Source organism: Ctenopharyngodon idella, chromosome 22, assembly GCF_019924925.1.
Source record: "Ctenopharyngodon idella isolate HZGC_01 chromosome 22, HZGC01, whole genome shotgun sequence".
NCBI lineage: Eukaryota > Metazoa > Chordata > Actinopteri > Cypriniformes > Xenocyprididae > Ctenopharyngodon > Ctenopharyngodon idella.
In genome coordinates this window covers 649,954-669,439 of record NC_067241.1, presented here as the reverse complement: position 1 = coordinate 669,439, position 19,486 = coordinate 649,954, and the positions used below count along the sequence as shown (strand labels likewise).

The window sequence follows — 19,486 nt, the reverse complement described above, 5'->3', positions numbered from 1 at the left end:
TTGTATATTATATTCATTCATTACACACAGACTGATATATTTCAAATGTTTATTTCTTTTAATTTTGATGATTATAACTGACAACTAAGGAAAATCCCAAATTCGGTATCTCAGAAAATAGAATATTGTGAAAGGTTCAATATTGAAGACACTGGTGCCACACTCTAATCAGCTAATTAACTCAAAACACCTGCAAAGGCATTAAATGGTCTCTCAGTCTAGTCTGTAGGCTACACAATCATGGGGAAGACTGCTGACCTTGACAGTTGTCCAAAGATGACCATTGACACCTTGCACAAGGAGGGCAAGACACGAAAGGTCATTGCAAAAGAGGCTGGCTGTTCACAGAGCTCTGTGTTCCAAGCACATTATTAGAGAGGCGAAGGTAAGGAAAAGATGTGTTAGACAAAAGTGTACAAGCAATAGGGATAACCGCACCCTGGAGAGAATTGTGAAACAAAACCCATTCAAAAATGTAGGGGAGATTCACAAGGAGTGGACTGCAGCTGAAGTCAGTGCTTCAAGAACCACTACGCACAGACGTATGCAAGACATGGGTTTCAGCTGTCGCATTCCCTTGTGTCAAGCCACTCTTGAACAACAGACCGCGTCAGAAGCGTCTCGCCTGGTCTAAAGACAAAATGGACTGGACTGCTGCTGAGTGGTCCAAAAGTTATGTTCTCTGATGAAAGTAAATTTTGCATTTCCTTTGGAAATCAGGGTCCCAGAGTCTGGAGGAAGAGAGGAGAGGCACACAATCCACGTTGCTTGAGGTCCAGTGTAAAGTTTCCACAGTCAGTGATGGTTTGGGGTGACATGTCATCTGCTGGTGTTGGTCCACTGTGTTTTCTGAGGTCCAAGGTCAACGCAGCCGCCGTATACCAGGAGGTTTCAGAGCACTTCATGCTTCTGCTGCTGACCAACTTTATGGAGATGCAGATTTCATTTTCCAACAGGACTTGGCACCTGCACACAGTGCCAAAGCTACCAGTACCTGGTTTAAGGACCATGGTATCCCTGTTCTTAATTGGCCAGCAAACTCGCCTGACCTTAACCCCATAGAAAATCTATGGGGTATTGTGAAGAGGAAGATGCGATATGCCAGACCCAACAATGCAGAAGAGCTGAAGGCCACTATCAGAGCAACCTGGGCTCTTATAACACCGGGGCAGTGCCACAGACTGATCGACTCCATGCCACGCCGCATTGCTGCAGTAATTCAGGCAAAAGGAGCCCCAACTAAGTATTGAGTGCTGTACATGCTCATACTTTTTATGTTCATACTTTTCAGTTGGCCAAGATTTCTAAAAATCCTTTCTTTGTATTTGTCTTAAGTAATATTCTAATTTTCTGAGATACTGAATTTGGGATTTTCCTTAGTTGTCAGTTATAATCATCAAAATTAAAAGAAATAAACATTTGAAATATATCAGTCTGTGTGTAATGAATGAATATAAATACAAGTTTCACTTTTTGAATGGAATTAGTGAAATAAACTTTTTGATGATATTCTAATTATATGACAGCACCTGTATAGCAGTCCTAAGCTTCTTGAAAATTCTAAAGAAGAAAGAAACTTCCTTAGCTTGAATTTGAAAGAGAGTCATGGATAATTTGTGATCACTCTGGTGTGAGGGGCTTGCATTTTTACAGTGTCTAGCTTTATTCCTAAAAAGGAAATGTGCTAGCTTGGTTCTAAAGTACTCTTCGGCATATTGGCTGTGAACCCTAAACACAGCAAGTGACTGAGTATCATATGATTGTGTCTACATAGTATACTTTCTCATTAGGCCATATCAGTCAAAGGTAGTTATTGAAGTACGAAGTACGCTTATCGGAGGGGAGAGAGTGGCACCTACTCATTTCATAAAAGTGCATGCAGTGTTAGTGACAGTCCAAAGGGAAGGACAGTAAATAGTTATGTTGTCCCTTCGAATGCAAATCTCAGAAACTGCTTGTGATTAGGAGCTGTCTGAATGTAACAAAATGCATCCTTCATGTACTCTAAATAAACCAGACTTTTGGAGCTCACCATCTTTCTTCGTAGAAGGTGAAAACGGCCCTTGTAACAATCCACTGCTTAGGCTGCACAAGAGGTGCACACTTCAAGTACCTTAAAGTTCTCAAAATCCAATATACTGCATGTGCAGTTATTAAAGGTCAAACTTATGTAAACACATGTATGATGATGTAAACAAATATGCAACTCTATTAACATATATATCTAATCTGAATATCTAAAAAAGGGGAAAATAAAACAAACAGGAAAAAAAAACAATAACACTAGGTTGACAGTGTGAAAATTTCAATTGAGATGGAAAGCACACATTTGAGTGAGTACACTGTAGAGTGTACAGCTGAAACTTCCTCTTATCGCTCCACACCATCTGACTGCCACAACTGATGTCACATCAAGTATAGTCCTGATTTATATTCATGTCTTTTTTGTTGTTTGATTCATTTTTACAATATTTTGTGTTACAATCATTATGTTTGTCCTCTCAGTCTCCAAGGTGTTTTGACATGCCCTGACATTTGTGCTTATTTCTGTTATTAGTGTGCCATTTTTGTAGTCCTTTGTAGTTTTTTCTGGTTGATTAGTTCTGCGCGATCATTCCCAGGTCTGTCTTGTTTGCCTATTACCCCTCTCGTATTTTATGTTGCCTTTACATGCTATTGGAATTATCATAAATACTAGTTTCCTAGTCAAAAATGTGGACATGAACAACCTCTTAAGTCAACATTTGAATGTGATGTGCTTGTAATCACAACTTCAGAAGTGGGAAGTAGGAAATTTTCGATGGCACGTGAAGGCAGCATAAACCCCAGTGTTACTTGTGTACTTGTGTTCTTGTGTTCGTTGTCGAGTCTTGTCCTACATGGATGTATGTTTGGTGCTGCTCATTCTGTTCCCTGTTTCTTTGGTCTCTGTTGTGGTTTTGTTATTATGTTTGTTTTATTATTAAACTCTTTGCTTAAGGATCCAGCTCTTCCTTATTTTTGGGTTAACCCAGCATTACAGGTGGGTCCTGATTGAAATGCACTGCTTTAATGTGTCTAACTTAAGGTGCACGTTGTGGGTCTAAGAAAAAATTGATACACATGAATATTGCAATATTATGTTTGGTGATACTGTTCTCAAAATTACTTTATTGATATTTTTTCGTTTGTTTAAATCCAAGATTCGTGGCAGTGACTTTTTGTTGGGTTTAAAGCGCAACTGCTAGATGGAATCTCGAAATGTAAACTGTGACAGGAAGAAGTGCAAGGGTGCACTAACATTAGCTGAGCCAATATGGCTGCTAGCTACTAGCCAATATGGCTGCTCAGCGCATCAACCTTAGTGAAACATTAGTAATATGGAGTGCTTCTCAAACAGAAGCTTGCATCCTAGTGAGGCTGTATCCTTCCTAGTCAAGTCCTTCTGAATCTTGTAGCCTAGAGTCCTCCACAGCATTAAACACTAGAATGAGATGGTCTAGTAAGTGCGCATGGCTCTGCGGTCACAACTTAAAAATACTATTAAAATTATAATTTGAAAAATACTTTATATTAAAAACCTTTATATTACAGTTTTTCTCGATTGCTAAAACACTATAACAGGGCTTTTGAACTAAAATTTCAAAACCATAACACCATTTATCAAAAAGCACACCCAATTCCCTAAACTCTAAACACTACTCCCGTTTTGACACGAGTCAGATTTGTTGAGCTTTCACTGCAGAACTCTACACACAAATGCCTTAATTTCTTATTGCGTACACCATGTGGTCAATGTGAAAGCACTAGCATTCAATACTGTTCACTCAAGTCAGCACAGCTTAAGCCCAATTAGCAGATGAAAACACTAAAAGTCAAAATTGTACACACATCAATCAGATCCTTCAATAGATAGATAAAAGGGCCCAAATTAGTTCACTGAGTTTTGGAACAATGGATCCAGAGTGAAATGAAGGAATAGCTCGAGGAGGAGGAAGAGGAGGAGGAGGAACAAGAGAAGGAGGAGGAACAGAAGGAGGAGGAGGAGGAACAGGAGGAGGAGGAAGAGAAGGAGGAGGAAGAGGAGGAGTAAGGAGGAGGAGGAGGAGGACGAGGACGAGGACGAGGAAGAGGAGGAAGACTATGTTGTAGTGTATGTTGTTTTGAGGGCTTGTGTGTGATGTCTAAAGGAGCAAAGTTTAGTTTTTCAGCAAGAGTGAATTGTTTTGAGTGTAGAGCTTCATTTTGACCTGAAAATATTATGTTTGGGGAGTTGGGTGAGGCGTTTGTGTTTACAGTAGGTTTCATTAGTTAAACATTATTTAATGTATCAACTAACATGAACTAACCATGAGAAATACATTTGTTCCTGTATTTATTATTAACGTTAGTTAGTGAAAATACAGTTGTTCATTGTTTGTTCATGTTAGTTCACAGTGCATTAGCTAATGATTTTAATAATGTATTAATAAATGTTGAAATTAACATTACAGTTTTTTTCAACTTCTTACACACAAAATCTTTACTTGTCACACAATTTCTGAAACCTTACACTCAAACAGCAGAACCACACACCAAATCTGCAAAACCATATACAAATTCTTGGCCTTCGACTCAAAAAAAACCCTTTTTGCAAAAACAACACACAATTCTCTATGTAATACACAAAAATCTAACAGGAAGTATCTTGATTTCCTTTTTCAAACACAACCAATCAAAATGCCACACTAATTCATCAGTGCCTCACACTAACTCCTCACATGTGCAAACACTCATTGCTTTACTTAACACCAACCAATCATGGCTTTAGAATAGGCCTATAAATAGGCCTAAGGTCAAGTTATAGGTTTTGAAACTTTTCTGTTGTTTACTTGCTTCCATATTCATCATTTCTAAACCCTATTGAGGATTTTTTCCTCCACATGGTGCTGGAAAGTGCATGATCGTCGTCCCTATGTCAACATAACACTTCTCCAGGCAATGGAGGAGGCATGTGGAGACACTGACGCTGCCTCCATCCAAGGTTGAATACGCAAGAGAGATCATAGCATGTGACATGGATAAAGTATTGTGGCTGACCCAGCCAGGAGGAGAAATTCGAGCCTAGATACACCCAACCATCTCGCCCATCAACAAACACACACACACACACACACACAACACACACACACATGTTGGGTTTCCATGTTCTATAGGGACATTCCATAGGCGTAATGTTTTTTATACTGTATATTCTGTATATAAATGTCCCCACAAAGTCAAAATGCACTGGTATTACTATATTTGTGTAGGAAACTTTTTCCTCGTCGAAGCAGAGACCAGGAGGACGTTGGGATAGTCTTTCAAGCAGAAGTTACTCCTTTATTGAGAAACGCGCTGTGCGTCGCTGTAGTCATCCAAGTCTAACTAAGGCAGTGTACTTGGTAGTTCATATACATTCAAGGGGGAGGGATACATAGAGTAGAGGTGGAGACAATCTAAACAAAGCATGCAAATGCAGTGCAGGAATCAGCCCATTCCCTACATTTCCCAGCCCATGATCTAATCAGCAATAACGGTGTCATTCAAATGCATAGGTGCTAATCCAATTCAGTCTGACAGTATCGCCCATTACCTTTACATTATCATAGAGACAAAGGCACCCGCTGTATCTTGAGCTTTGTCCTGCCAAATGGTTAGGAAGTGCATGAAGACAAAAGGTTAATGTTACAGACCACCTGGGCTGCCTGCCTTGATCTCCTTAATTGTCATTATCTTTACCTCAAATGTTTAATACAATATACTTTCACCTTAGTATTTCCATGTGAGGTTATGTTCCAGGACTGGTAGGATCAGCAGATCTTAAAACAGATTCTTAAATTTGTAATCCCCCACACTTATGAGGGACATTTGGTCCCCTACCATGACACTAACTTCCACACCATACCTATGGAATATTCACCTTTTTCAAAATTATGCTAGTTTTTTTGGTTGCTAGTTTTTTTTTTTTTTTTTTTTTGTTTGTTTTTTTTTTGTCAACTACACATGGTGATTATTACAGTTTTTTCTCGTTTGTTTAAACACATTTCTTGAAACTATGCCTCCATACTCTCCTCAAATCAGTATAACACAAATCCATAACGTCTCACCCAATTCCCCATAACATTCCTATATTCCAGGTCAAATATGATCCTACACTCAAACCATTCACTCTTGCTGAAAAAAACCAAACTTTGCCCTCAGACATCACACACAAGCCCTCAAAAACACACACACTACAACATAGTCTTACACACTGGTGAGATAAATTCAAAACAATACTACATAAACCAAAAACAAAAACCAGTAATAAGTTGTGTTGCTTGTGGTTCTTCCCCTCAAGGAACTTTCCACATGATGAACACACGTGTATACATTTGCACATTTTTTTATTCCTTAATGTACTGTACAGTACAATACACCAAACAACAACAAAAAATATTCTGCCCCAGCATCACAGTCTTTGGTCTGGGACAGGCCAGAGAATCTCGTCAACATCACAGGCTGTACTGGTCCTAGCCAGCAGCGGGGGGAAAATCCTCTTACATGCCTGATCCACCCTAGCACACATTAACTGAAAAGTCTAGTCGGGCTTCTTCCATTCCTTTGTCTCTGTGTCCTACAAAAATAGAAGTACTGATTACTTGTAACTGTAAACACATCTTTTTTACAAAATGGAAGCAGACAGAAACTCTGTATGTAAGGCAATTTGATGCATGTGTTGTAACAGAGTACAGCACTCAAAAGTTACAGTAGAGTACACTGATGTACACCTACCTGTTTTCCTCCCTGAAGGCTCTTATGATTGAGGCGATGGTGAAGCAACTTAAGTTTGGCTGAACTCATTGCCCAGCCTCCCCATGGACAAGGACACGGTCAACTAGTGGCACGAATTTCATCTGAGACTCCTTGTCTCCTTGCACCTCATCCTCATCCTCGTCCTCCTCTTCCTTCACCTCTTCCTCCACTCCTTACTGCTCTTGCTCATCCTCTTCCTCCTCCTCCTCTCTGGTGTCCTCAACCTTTTCAATCACGTCCTCTCTGGATCCGTTGTTCCAAAACTGAATTGAACTGACTCGGGCTCTTTTATCTCTCTATTGAAGGTTCTGATTGGTGTGTGATAAATTTTGACTCTTGGTGTTTCCACGTGAGTAACTGTGTGCTAATTGAGCTCAAGCTATGCTGACTTGAGTGAACAATATTGAATGCTAGTGCTTTCTAAATGACCACATGGTGTAGGCAATGAGAAATGAAGGGATTTGTGTGTAGAGTTTTGCAGTGACAGTTCAACAAATCTGATTCATGTGTCAAAAAGGGGAATAGTGTTTATAGTTTAGGGAAATGGGTGTGCTTTTTGATAAATGGCGTTATATTTTAAAATTTTAGTTCAAAAACCTGGTTTTAGTGTTTAAGCAATCGAGAAAAACTGTATATTTTCTTACATACTGTGCAATACTGTATTCACAACACAAATGCTTACAGTAAATTAAAATTAAAAAATTAAAATTGTTTGGTTCAATCTTGCTTTCCTGTTTACCGCGCATTTTTCAACATCTCTCTGCCAATTACTTTCAATCTTGTACTGAAATGTACAAAGCAGCTTATGAAAGAAGAACTTTAGGTTTTAAATAACTGTGTGTATATGATACATCCAAAATAGAATATTATGGCAAATGTGTTTGAAAAGTAAGACAAATGTTTGCTTTTGAGATGTGTTTGTGATATTTTGAATGCAGTGCTTCATTTTGCAAGAGATGTGAGTCATTTTGCGTGTGCAATTCTTGTATTTGTGTGTAAAGTTTTGAAAAAAAAGAGGCAAAGTTTTGAAAATGTGTGTAAGCAGTTGAAAAAAAACTGTAACAAAGATTAATAAATGCTGTTTAAGTGCAGTTCATTATTAGTTCATGTTAACTAATGTAGTTAACTAATGAACCTTATTGTAAAGTGTTACCAAAACTTAAGTCACTGAAATACAGCACAAAACAAATACTAAATATGTGTTCACAAGACGTCTGGGTCAGTGTTGGGTGTTGTAATGATGGGTCAACAGAATGGGGATCCATTTGTAGCTTTTATTAAGAACAGTATACACACAGGCAAGGGCAGAGGCAGAGACGTAAACGGGGACAGGCAATGGTCGAGACAGGCGGAAGACAGACAGAATCAGGAAGCAGGCAGAGATCAGGGCAGGTGGCAAACAAACACAGTCCAGTGAACAGGCAAGGATCAGGGCAGGCAGCAGAGAATCACAAGAGGTAAACTGTCCAAACGGCAACAGTATAACAATCCACAGAAAACTCTTAGAAATGATCACCGGGGCAAATCAAGGACTTCGCAGTGTGTGTGTGTGTGTGTGTGTGTGCGTGCTGCCTAAATAGTGTGGGTGTGATGTGGTGCAGGTGTGTGCGCAATCAGTCCAGAATGAGGGCCTATGGGAAATGTAGTCTGAATGATGGTTGTTCAATATTCCGGTGAAGGCTCCCTCCGGTGGTGCGGGGGAGGAAGTGCGGGAGCCTCACTTGTGACAGGTGTAACGCGTTACTAAGTAATAAATTACTGTAATTACTGTAATTAAATTACTTATCCACTGAAAAAGTAAAGTAAGGGATTACTGTTCATTTTTAGGTAATTTAATTACAGTGACTTATAATGTACTTGCGTTACATACTGTAAATTAGTTCAACAGTTCTATTTAAATCAATATTGAATTTAAAATCTAAATTTGTCATCTAAAGGTAAAAGTGTTTGCAACTTCGAATCAGTTGGCTGCGTAGTTGCTGTCTGAAGATGTCGGCAGAAGCGAGTGGTTGTTTTGCAGAATGGAAATATTCCAATCACTTCATTTTTTTGACACAGGTAGGCAAGAACATTATGGTAAATGTAAGCTATGTCCTAGAGAGAAAAAACTGTGTGCTCTCTGAGAGACGGTCTTCAGTCAGTGCGCTCTCAACCAAAGCGCACACACATAGCCGCCTCTCGCGAGAGTCAGATTTTCGCGGTTTATTATACATAAACATTCAAATACACACACAGTTATGTCAAAATGCCCATTTTGGCATATATTCACGTTGGTTATGTGAATGTGAACAGCATGTGTAACAGCATATTGTCTCCGTCCATTAAGTCTTAGTGACAGCAGCCTTTAAAACATGCTACTATTGGCTGTCTGTATTATAAATGATAATCAAACAACACAAGAAAAGCTTTAATAAGGATTAATCTATATTTAATTTATACAGTTATGACTATGCAGAGTTATTTTATATTTGATCAGTCAATTTCTGTGGTATTTTTACTTACTACTATTAGACCTACCTGGAAAAAAAAAAAAATATAGCATTGTTTTATTTGTTTTTTTTATATATATTTTTACTGTGGTATCGACTTTGGTATCGAATATTGTGCACTTTTGGTGGTATCGGTGGTAATCCTGAATAATGCTGTGATTCACACCTGAGAAGACAAAGACCGACATAATAACCTGCATAATGAGCCCTTTCAGTCAGGTAGGCTATGTGAGAAAAAATTAAAGAATCAAAGGTACAAAGTTTTTTTTGTTGTTGTTGTTGTTTTTGTTTTTTTTCTAACAGTAATGTAATGTCCACTCTTAACAGAAAACAGCAATACTGTGAAATATTATTACAATTTAAAATAATAAACTTAAAAATATAATGTATTTCTGTGATGCAAAACGTCTAAACATTCATATTATCTCTATGGCATTTTATACATTATATTTGTTATATTATAGAGCCTAAATGTTAATGTGCAGTTTAATACATTGCTAAGAAATTTTATTTCAGTATTTATTATGTATTTCATTCGATTTCACTCATCTCAGTATAGCAATATAGTTTGGGAATAGCCATGGCAAAAGCAAAAAAATAGCCACTAACGCAAGTTATGTGTAGTAAACGAAACCGCGAATCGATCTGCCCCATTAATTCACACTAAGACACACAAAAACTTGCAGGATTCATATTTAAACAGTTTTTTGCAGTTTAATATTCACAGACACTATATCATGTTAAGAATAAAGAACTTAAGAATAAAAAAAAATTACCATTGATCATCGGCTTGATCAAGTTGATCCTCGAAATTGAGTTGAAACCAGTCATGCTCATCCTCTGAGGTAAATCCTTTTAAAATGATTCCTCACCGCAACTCAAAACAATGAAAAGTACATGAAACTGACTAAGCTTGATGCGTTTTTTTCTGAGTTGATGCGCCAGTGAACACTCTCTGTTACATGTATCGCCTCAGAATTTGCGTCTGAATAGCACACGCTCCGTAGGCATGGCCGAATTAGTGGATAATGAGCTGAATCGCGAACTACTGACATCTCTCTCTTTTTATACAGATTACATAAACAGAAAATATGTTTTCGATTTGACCTACATGATTTAAAACATGACATTTCTATGTTTCTTTAGACATATGTCTCATTTTTTGTGCGATTAGTATTCACTAAGTTACAGTTCATTTTCTGAGGACTATCAGAGTGGACTTCGTTCAGAGAGAGATGACAGATCACGCATCATGTTAATTTTCTTTATTTTTCAAAAAGCACAACATTTTGTTTTTACTCTTAGTGTACACAAATAAAAGAAGACATTTCACAGATTAGAATGTTGTATAACTCTTAACTGTATGTCCAAATTTGACTGAGTATTTTGAGTCTCTTTCACACTGATAAGAAAAAAAAGCAAGGTAGTATCACTCCAGAGTGTTAATTAACAAAAGACAAAACACAAGATAGGTGATGCAGGAACACAGTCCAAACAATAGGGCAGGAGAACAGGCTGGTCAGGGATGAGACAATTCCAGACTCTATGGCAATGGTGGAAACTTGACAGCAGCTCAAGGAACCAGAGGCTTGGCATAGGTGAGATGTTACCAGCACTGGGTAACTAGACTGGCTGCCAGGACACGAAAGTCAGTGACCAGGGTGGAACAGGAAGCAGGGCAGGAACCAAAACAAGACACACACACACACACACACACAATCTCAGTCTCAGCAAAAAAAGACAACAAGAGTGTATATAAATGTGCGTTATTATTTAGCGCATATCCAAGTGTTCGTGTGAAGAGCATGCTTACTGCATGCATGGAGGCACCAGTGCAAATCACTTGCATTTAACCCTCTGGAATCTGAGGATTTTTGGGGCCCTGGAGAAGTTTTGACATGCCCTGACATTTGTGCTTTTTTCAGTTGCTTATAAACATATTAATGGCAAAAGTGTCATTACACTGTATTCAGCACAAACTAGGCTACCATAATAGGAAGGCATGTTTCTTCATGAATAATGCTGTGATTCACACCTGAGAAGACAACGACCCGCATAATGAGCCCTTTCAGTCAGGTAGGTTATGTGAGAGGAAACTAAAAAAAAAAAATCAAAGTACAAATTAGTTTATTTATTTATTTATTTATTTATTTTTTTGTAGTTTATTCAGAATATAGTTAACAATATAAATGAGACACATTTTGAATAAATGAGGGCACATTTTGAGTTTACAGTTTTACCTGGAAATAAACCCTGTTCAAAGATATAAGTAAACATCACTTAACTTGCATTCCAAGGTGTTTGGTGTTTCTTTGCACTGGAGAGAAAAAAAAAGAAAGAAAAAAAAAAATCCTGCTTCCAAATTCCTGTTCTCAGGGAACCATGGTTACATACGTAACCTGAGACGTTCCCTTTGAAAGGGAACTCTACACGCGTTTGAAATGCATATGGGGGAACGATATACCTACGCCGCCATGCTTGTGGGAGTGCATGCCAAAAATGGCTAGACAAACGTCAGAACTAGCAGCTTCATCTGAAATGCCAGAACCACTCCCTCTACGGGTCATACATAGGCTGTCAGTGACAGCATTCCCTATGGCCAACAGCCCAGGCTATAAGCCTCAAAAAGGCTTTCCGCAGAAGGCCTACCAAGGCCGCTCAAAGGCTTATGGAACCAAACTTCTTTTCGAAGAAAAGAGGGTACCTTTAAGGGAATGTGGCCAGGGGGCCCGAGGCAACCCTAGCCAGTCACTTGTCAGGGGAACGTACTCGACCCTGATTGCCACCAGGGAGGCCGACCTGGTCTACTCTTACAGAAACCTAGTCTTGGCCAACAACCTGTCTGATCACAGAGTCTCAAATCACATTCTTCAGAGAAGATATCCAGTAAGAGTGACTGCAAAGAGGCAGTAACCAACTCAGACCAGAGAGTAGAGACGGGCATCCCGGAGAGCAGGACTCAGCTTAGCGCTTTTTACCCTTACCAATGAGGGGAGTAACACTCTGCTCAATACTAGGATCTACTCAGCATGTGATTATTTGCACTGAGGAGGCTGTGCACTCTAAAGGAACCCAACAAGGGGAGTACATTTACTAGCTTGGGGGCTGATCCTCAATAGGGAGGCCTCAGAGAGGCCTTCAACCACTGATCAGCTTAGTGAGCTAAGTACTATGCAGGACAACCCTCAAACGAGGGAAGTACAGAGCTCAACCTAACAGATAAACCGTACTGTAGGCATAGAATCATGGAGGCCCCGGAAGGGGCCTGCAACATGACGCAAATTCTACATTGTGTAGAAATACCTCACAGCAGCCTTGCGAAAGGCCAACATGTGAAACTACATGCTCAATCTGCTTAAAGAACACCCAGATGTGGGGGAAAAGCTTAAAGGGTGGCCTGTGAGGGCCACACACCTAGAAAGCTTGCTTGCTGATAAGCAAGATCCCACAACATGGAACTCGCTCAGAATGAACCGAGTTTAACTAGCAGATAAGACTGTAGAGTGCCCACATATTACAGTCTACCTCAACACATTCCAACAAGCAGTGTACTTAGTAAAAAACACTTTTTACTCTTTAAGCAAGAGGAGTACAACTTATGCCATCGTGCTCTAGAGGAGGTCCAAACAGGACCTGCGACTTCAGAATGACACGGGCGTCAGCTAGTGGCAGTGTCTATGCTCTAATGGAGCCAAATCTGAGAACCAAACTCTCCAGTGAGGTTGACTAGTTTAGCTCAACCTGAGCACACCTTCCAACCAGCAATGTACTCAGTAAAAACACTTTTTACGCTTTAAGCAAGAGGAGTACAAACTCACGCCCATCATGCTCTGAAGGAGGCCCAAACAGGGCCTGCGACTCCAGAAAGACATGTGGCGTCAGCTAGTGGCAGTGTCTAAGCTTTAAGGGAGCCAAATCTGAGAACCAAACCAACCAGTGAGGTTAACTAGTTTAACTCAACCTGAGCTAATCTTATCCAACACATTCCAACAAGCAGTGTACTCAGTAAAAACACTTTTTAGTCTTTAAGCAAGAGGAGTACAAACTTACGCCGTCATGCTCTGAAGGAGGCCTAAACAGGGCCTGCGACTCCAGAAAGACACGTGGCGTCAGCTAGTGGCAGTGTCTAAGCTTTAAGGGAGCCAAATCTGAGAACCAAACCATCCAGTGAGGTTAACTAGTTTAGCTAAACCTGAGCTTAATTTTATCCACACATTCCACCAGGCAATGTACTCAGTAAAAACACTTTATACTCTTTAAGCAAGAGGAGTACAAAATTATGCCATCATGCTCTGAGGGAGGTCCAAACAGGACCTGCGACTTCAGAATGACATGGGCGTCAACCTGTGGCAGTGCTAGTTTCCAAGTGAGCAAACTCTAACTGAAACATCTACCAACAAGCCTTGTGATACAACAAGCTATTGTGCTCTGAATGAGGCCTAAACGGAACCTTCTACCTCACACAACACGAGTGTCATCTTGTGGCAGTGTTCAAGCTCTAAAGGAGCCATATATGAAAACCAAACTATGTACTGAGGTTAGCTTTATTAAACTCAACCCGAGCTTATACATTCCAACAGGTAATATACTCAGTAAAAACACTTTTTACCCTTACAGTAAGGGGAGTACAAACTACGTCACCATACTCTAAATGAGGCCAAAGTCAGGCCTACTACTCCAGAACACACAGGTGCTAGCCTGTGGCAGCATTAGAGTTACTGAGCTCACAAAGTGTAGGGCAGGAATCAGAACTAACATACAACACTAACAAGTACAAAAACCTTGAACAACAAGGGAGTACGATTAATCCAACCCCTAAAAATACAGGGTGGGTACTTCACATCAGAAATTCTCACCAAAAACAGATACAATCTGTACTGAACCCTAGGGAACAGGAGCTTTCATATCATTTCATATTACCATATCACTCAAGCTTGAACATAGTTCAAGGGGTTCAGAGGAAAAACTGAAGTCAAAGTACCACTAGATAGTTCTGGGGGAGTGGGGCCACAGCAACAAAATTTCTATTCACATAGTGAAAAGGGCCTACACCGCCTGAGACAACGGCACCAGGGAGACTTAGCAATAGTCTGCTACCTTAGCTGCTATCTATTTTGCACCTATACCGAAGGGACAACGTGCCTTGGCCTGACAACTCTGATAAGAGGAGGCCAGAACCAGGAAAACTACACTCACATAACAGGGGTAGTATAAAAAGGGCGTAAAATGCCCTAGTTCTAGTCTAGGCCAGCTATAGCTGTGGGCCTATAAGGCCAACACATAAGCATAGATCTGCCTGGGGCTAAGAAACAACAGCCTTACCAACGATTCTCAACTGAGAGGAGGCAAACTCTGAGAATACTAAATTACTACAGTAAAGCTCAGAGGAGCAAAGCTCAACCCATAGCACACAATGTCAGGCGGCCTGTAAGGCCGACGCTAAGCATAGAAGTTAGTGAAAGCTAATCTCAAATCTCTAGCATTTACCAGAGTAGAAAGCTAATTAACCAAAAGGTGCTAACAGTGCAGCTTAGTTAAAGCCGACATCTGAATACATATGAACATTGGCTTCATTATCTGAAGCCAACACATCCAAAAAAAGGGGACAAACAAAGTACTACCCTAATAATATATCGTTACAGCCAACCTAATAGAACTTCAGGGCCCTAGTCCGCATCCTATACAGGAAACTGATTATAAATACAAAGAGACCTACCAAGCCAATTTCAGCAGGTTTAACTGATATGCTTACAAACAGACATTGTGTGTAAAGCAACACCCGCCTGACCTGCTGCTGTGTATAGAGCGTTGGAGCCTACCTATATTACGAGATAGTTGCACCCATCTCGTCAGTAGGAGGCATCGACGCGTACTCATACTCACTCCATCAACACCAGTAAATCAACCTGCTGATGTTGATGAATGCGAGCTAAATACAGGTCCTTCCATGCCTTCTCGATCTCAGTATGAAGATCAAAAGGAATGGAAAGCTTACAGTGACTGGAGGATAATGACAAAAAAGAGGCGCGTTCCATAATCTCATATACCTATACATACGCGGGGGCAGGGTGGCTTTGAGGATTCAGGAGACTCACCATCTTCATCCTCATCAGCCATCTCCTGCTCTCTTGTTTGGCTTAGAACAAGAAGAGCAACTGCTGCTGAATCTAATGATGTCATAGACAACACATTATCATAATCACACAGCTCTCTCCCATCAGCCGTCGAAGGTCGCAGGGAATTTCACCCCTTCACCCCTTAACAAGCTTCAGCTGAGAACCCCTTGATCTAGTCTCTACTCTGCCTCAGCAAACAGAGGAGAGTGGAGCATTTACAAGTAAAACACACTCACAATAACAAACAGACAGATCCCACAAGAACTGCCTGTACATGCTCTTTTGTTCTCATAAAAGACAACGTTATAAGTTATGTGTGTGATCAGATGTCAACACTATAAGACACGGATGCACACATTTCCTGAAACATTTGTCAGACATAAATTGTCTTACCTTAATATCAGTTCCCTTTCAAGGGAACTCGCACTGCGTAATCGCTATGGGAACGCCTCTGTGGGATGTCATCGTGAAGCACGTATGAAATCTGTCCAATAGGGAGATGGTACGTCATAGGCGGGTGACGTCACTGACCAGGAACTATAAAGCCTGCCCGAAAACACTCTCATTCAGCTTCTGTGTCTTCAGCAAGCGCTATGTGTGATCTTGTCTGTCTTATTTATTGTTGTCTGTCTACCATTACTATATATATATATATATATATATATATATATATATATCATGGCGAGCGAGCAGCCGTTCAGGAAGTGTGTTCATCCCTGCCCTCGTTTTATTATTGGTGGGGATACACATGAAATGTGCATTGCTTGTTTGGGAGTGCAGCATGCCCAGGCAGCTCTCGAGGGGGCTGCCTGTGTGCACTGTGAGCAGCTGCCTTTGAGAACGCTACACTCCCGCCGGGCTCATTCCCCCGCGAGCGAGGAGCTCACGGAGGTGCTTACTCGTGCCGTTGCTAAGCTGAATATCGAATGGCCAGCCGAGAAGCAAGAGCAACAGACCAGAAGCAAGTTAGATGAACGCTTCTTACCATCTAGGTCTGCTCAACCTCCACATCGGGGTCTACCGTTTTTTCCCGACCTCCACACTGAGGTGTTGAGGTCGTGGAAGAGACCGGTTTCTTCCTGTGTTTATTCCCCTTAGACTTCCACCTACAGCAATGTGGTTGGTTTGAGGAAACACGGTTATGGGGCAATGCCAAGAGCGGAGGAGACGCTTGCGAGCCATATCTCTCCCCAGGCGGCATCGTCCCTTAAAGCCCCGACGTTGCCCACTAAGCCATTGAAAACAACATCATGGAAGCCATTGAAAACAACATCAGCGCTAGTGGGCAAAGCGCACTCGGCAGCAGGTCAGGCTTCGGCATGCTTGCACACAATGTCTATACTGCAAGCGTACCAAGCTGACCTGCTGAAGGACTTGGGTGAAAGTGAGGAAGTGGGTGCAGATATGATCCAGGGGTTACGTCAGTCAGCTGACCTAGCCCTCCGTGTCACCGAGGAGACGGCCAAATCCATCGGCCGCTCTATGGCAGCCCTGGTGGCCACGGAGAGGCATCTCTAGTTAAATCTGACAGAGATTAAAGAGAAAGATAAAACGTTTCTCCTGGATGCCCCACTGAATCCCTCTGGCCTCTTCGGTGACGCGATTACATCTGTCACCGAGAGGTTTCAGGAGGCAAAGAAGTTTCTTCCCCACCGCACCCAAGTCCCTTTGGCTGCTGGGCGGGAGCAGCCAAAGCCGAGTACGAGCTCCTCGCAAGACAGACAACATCAGAAGCAGAGCGTTGCTACCCGTACTCTCCCTCCGAGGAGCTGGGATGCGGGACAGCACTCTCAGACGAAGTCCTCGAGGGGCAAGACAGATCTGAGAGCCGTCATTGCTGCTAAGAGGGCTTTGTCAAAGAAATCCTGACGCCATAAGTGTCAGGATCCTGAGGGTGGTCCCCTCCGAAGTCAAACGGCGTTCACCTCTCTCTACGGTGCCCGTTTGTCTTCGGTGCCCTCAGGGGGGGCGCTCTGCCAACCCCGCTGCAATGCCGGGGCGCAGTGGTTCCACGCGTGTCACCCGAGGGTGGCGTGTGCTCTCTAGTGCAGCCAAGCCAGTTGTTCCCTGCCAGTGTTCCACTTCAGGGCACTGTGCTGGCTGCCCATATTCCACCAGAGGCCAGACTCGAGAGGCTGGTTCCCTTAGTAGATTTTCTGACAGAGTGGAAAGGTCTCTCAAATATATCTCAGTGGGTCCTGCACACAATAGAAAAGGGGTATGCGATTCAGTTCAGATCACGCCCACCACGATTCAACGGGGTCCTGCCCACAGTGGTGGGTCCTGAGCAGGCTCTGGTGATGGCACAAGAAGTAGAGACTCTTCTGCAAAAGGAGGCTATAGAAAGGGTTCCTCCTCCCAGCAGGGAGTCAGGGTTTTACAGCCGTTATTTCATTGTGCCAAAGAAAGATGGGGGATTGCGTCCGATTTTAGATCTGCGTCAGCTAAATCGAACAGTAGCAAAACTCAAGTTCAAGATGCTGACAATAAAACATATCATGTCACAAATCAGATCCGAGGACTGGTTTGTCACAATAAATCTAAAAGACGCATACTTCCATGTATCAATCCTCCCACAACTCAGGAAGTTCCTAAGGTTTGCTTTTGGGGGTGAAGCATTCCAATATCGGGTTCTTCCCTTTGGCCTAGCACTGTCACCCTGCACCTTCACCAAATGTGTAGACGCGGCTCTGTCGCCCTTGCGTATGCAGGGCATCTGCATATTAAACTACATAGATGATTGGTTGATTCTGGCTCAATCAGAGCAGATGGCGGTTCAACATTGACATGTTGTTCTCGCTCACATGAAAAGGTTGGGGTTGAGATTAAACGCAAAGAAAAGTGTGCTTTCTCCAGCTCAGAGGACCACTTATCTGGGAGTGGTGTGGGATTCGAATGTCATGCGTGCTCGTCTATCTCCTGCTCGCATAGCATCGATTCTCTCGACCATCTCAGACATAAAGCTAGGTCAGTCACTCACTGTCAAACAGTTCCAGAGACTGTTAGGTCTTATGGCAGCAGCGTCCAACGTGATACCTTTTGGCCTGCTGAACATGAGACCACTGCAGTGGTGGCTCAAAACCAAGGGGTTCTCACCGGTAATCTTTTTCGTATAATCAGGGTCACGTGGCGATGCCTTCGTGCTCTAATTATATGGAAGCAACCTTGGTTTCTGTCCCAGGGGCCTGTGTTGGGAGCTCTTGGTCGTCGCGTCACGCTAACGACAGATGCATCCCTCACGGGCTGGGGGGTGATCATGAGGGGTCGCTCGACTCGAGGTCTGTGGCAGACCAAACACTTCCTTCCAGACTTCAGGGACCATCATGTGCTAGTTCTATCAGACAACACATCGGTGGCCTCATATATAAATCACCAGGGGGGTCTGAGATCGCGCCTGTTATACAAACTGGCGCATCAGATCCTCCTGTGGTCCCAGGGGAAACTGCTCTCCCTCAGAGCAGTGTACATCCCTGGGTACCTCAATGTGGGAGCAGACATCCTGTCGAGGCAGGGGCTGGGGCCCGGGGAGTGGAGACTTCACCCAGAGGTGGTGGAGCTCCTATGGGAGAATTACGGCAAGGCCCAAGTGGATCTGTTTGCGTCTCGAGAGATGACTCACTGTGGTTCTCGATGTCAAACCCAGCACCTCTTGGGCTGGATGCTATGGTACAGCCGTGGCCGAGGCTACCGCTGTACGCATTTCCCCCGATTGCGCTGCTCCCGGGAGTTCTGGAGAGAGTACGCCGGGATGGGGCCCATCTGTTATTAGTAGCCCCGTTCTGGCCGGCCCAAGTGTGGTTCTCGGACCTGGTATCTCTTCTGGACGGGTCTCCAATGGAGATTCCGTTCAGGAGGGTCCTTCTCTCTCAGGCGAGCGGGTCGATCCTTCACCCCCGCCCGGAGTTATGGAAGCTGTGGGCGTGGCCTCTGAGGGGGCACAGCTCATAAGCTCCGGTCTCTCAACTGAGGTTGTTGAGACCATTCTCCAATCCAGAGCTCCCTCCATGAGGAAACTTTACTCCTTGAAGTGTAGATTATTCACTTCATGGTGTGAAAATCACCAGTGAGACCCAGTTAACTGCCCCG

The 19,486-nt window shown here is 42.4% G+C and overlaps 1 protein-coding gene across 2 annotated transcripts in view; it reads left to right on the top strand.

Moving 5' to 3' along the window:
• The window catches only part of LOC127505426 (uncharacterized), a 679,977-nt gene that overhangs the window by 117,428 nt on the left and 543,063 nt on the right, over positions 1 to 19,486 (top strand). The gene's annotated exons all lie outside the window — the stretch shown is intronic.